The sequence below is a fragment of the Sinocyclocheilus rhinocerous genome, unplaced genomic scaffold (genome assembly GCF_001515625.1).
Source record: "Sinocyclocheilus rhinocerous isolate Xijiao unplaced genomic scaffold, SAMN03320098_v1.1 scaffold1625, whole genome shotgun sequence".
Classification (NCBI taxonomy): Eukaryota; Metazoa; Chordata; class Actinopteri; order Cypriniformes; family Cyprinidae; genus Sinocyclocheilus; species Sinocyclocheilus rhinocerous.
In genome coordinates this window covers 377,118-380,057 of record NW_015655987.1, presented here as the reverse complement: position 1 = coordinate 380,057, position 2,940 = coordinate 377,118, and positions in this window count along the sequence as shown.

Below are 2,940 nucleotides of genomic sequence, written 5' to 3'. Positions count from 1 at the left end.
TATATATATATATATATATATATATATATATATATATTCTATTAAGCAATAAATATAAACAAGCAAAATTAAACAAAATACATTTTTAAATATTCATATATTTATTTATATATTTCTATATTTGTTGTTTTTATATTTCTATAATAAATTTAATTCAATACACACTATATATTTATAGTATAAGCAACAAATAATAAATACTATATCATGATATATACAGTAATTGTGTTATAAGATGTCTCATAGGAGTTCAATGTTTCTGTAATTGTTGTGTTTTTCTGGATTGTCAGACCTAAGAATGTTAAGAATTCCCAACATAATTTGCATGCTGTAATAAGTGATTTTGGTAAAGTAGCATCTACAAAAACCATTTAAATACCATGATGGTTTGATGTTTACTGTACTGTACTGCTGTTGTGGTGTTGTGTTGACATGAGAAACCACAGCATTAAAAACTCTATTGTACCGGTATGTCTGCCATAGAAGTACAGAGTACTAGAGGAGCGAGAAAGAGAGGAGAAGAGGAGCACAGCGTCTCTGTAAAGGGTTAACTGTAGACAGTAAGTGACTCCAGATGTGCTGTTATTATTAATACACCAGCCTGATGAATAGGAAGGTAAAATTTCAGGCGCCAGCCAGGGAGGCCCCGCACGCTCACCCTGCCACCCAACCACTGCTAACCCACCTACCGAACGCTCGCTCAGACTGACAGACAGAGGCACGGACGCTTCAATCGCTGCTTAATTACACCAAACCAGCCTAAACGGCTCTCTCAGGCAAATTTAAAGCAGGACGGGGAGATCCGGATTTCAGACAAATTGCATTGTTCCAGCAATTAAAATTTATTGCACCATTTGCTATGCTAACAACAGACATTTAATTAGTTCACTTACACACACACAAGCACGCGCACACGCACACACTCACACATTTGCTATGCTAACAACAGACATTTAATTAGTTCACTTACACACACACAAGCACGCGCACACGCACACACACACACACGCACACACACACACACACACACACACACACACACACACACACACACACGCATTTATCTAAGAGAGAAAAGACTTTTAATGTTTTTATATAGAACTAATTATGACTACAGACTAACCCTAGACTTAAAAAACAACAAAAAGAAACATCATTAAATAATAATGAATCATTTTTACTTTCAAGGGACGTTTTGCCAAACAATACAGCATGGCGCTTGTGACAATACAATGCAAGTCATTTCGGATAAAAGCATCTGCCAGATGCATAAATGTAAATAGCCAAATAAGTAACATAATAAAAAGCACTATTGCATTACCAGGTGTTTTTGTAAATACAATAATACAACTTTTAAAATATTTTAAAATGAATTTTATTTATATATTTTTCTTTAATTTGAGTTAAAGTAATTTTGTTGTTTTTGTCATTTTTATTATTATTCTTAAATGTTTACACTGAAAAAAATATTTACTTTGAAAAAATTTTCACTCATTAATTGCTAGCAAATTTCACAAATTACATAGAAATGGCAAATAACACACTGAACTAAACATGAAATTTTGAAGTGGAAAGACTGATTTTGTAAACCGTACAATAATGCAATAATCTTATTTTATTTAAAACTATAAAAAAATCAGTTTTAATGTGTATTTAGAGTTAGTACTAAGTTTTAGTGTTGCAGTTATTATTTTAGTACCTCAACTTAAACCAGTGTTATTTTATCATTGAGATACTATTATAGTTTTTATTAATATTTCAAATGAGTTTTTATTTTTAGATTTTTTTTATTTTAATTTTAGTTAAAATTTTAGTAATTTTGTTGTGTATGTTTGTCATTTTTAGTAGTTTTTATTGTTTGTGTGTCTATATAGTTTTCATAAATTTTATTTCAGTTTTACTTTATTTTATTACATGAAGTTAAACTAAATAAAAAAGAGAAATGATGCATTAGCAACAAGCTGTACTGTAACCGACTACTATTTTATTATAGTTAAAGTTTGTTTTATTTCAAATAACAAAATTTTTTTATTTATTTATTTATTTATTTTATTTTTTTTAGTTTAGTTTTATTTAACAATAATAACCCTGCCTGGGTACCATGTAAATAACATGGTTAAAAATAATAATAATAATAAATAAATAAATGAACAAATAAAATATAAAAAAATCTAAGAATCTTTGTTATTAATTGTTATAACAAAGATTCTTTGTTATAACATGAATATGTATATGAATATGGTAATCATTCAGTGCTACATTCAACATTATATATTAAAGTATCACCATCTACATTACATTACAATTGCAGTACATTACAGTTTTCTTGCGTTACTGTAGCGTATGAAGCTCCGGGACTCAAGAGGCGATAGAGTTAAACTCTAGTCAATAAGCTAGATGTGTTATTATTATTATTTAGAACATTGACATAAAACTGTTAACAAGTTTTGACCAGGTAAGATTCTCCTGTCACTCGTCCTGAAAGAGAAAGCAGGCCGCAGAAGACGACAGTTTGCGCAAATAAATAATATTGTCTGCTATAGCGCTGAGAATGCAGTGCATACTTTCAGAAACGGTTGTGTTTGTGTGCTTGCATTAAGTAGGTTTGGGGTTGAATATAAAACAGTGAATGAGCTTAAAGCTTCCCGTCTCCTCCGGGCGTCTCTGAGCTGCAGTGTGTGTGTGTGTGTGTGTGTTTAGTGTGGGCTCTGGTAATTGAGCAAGACCACAATAACAGTGTAGTGCATGTTTGATAAGGGTCAAGTTCCTAGAAAACAGAGGCTCCCTCTTTCACGTCTGTCTGTCTCTCTCTCTGTAGACACATTACCATATAAAGAGAAGCAGAAGAGGACAGTTTACATGTGTGTGTGTGTGTGTGTGTGTGTGTGTGTGTGTGTGTGTGTGTGTCATTGTGTCTGTGTGTCTGTGTGTGTGTCTGTG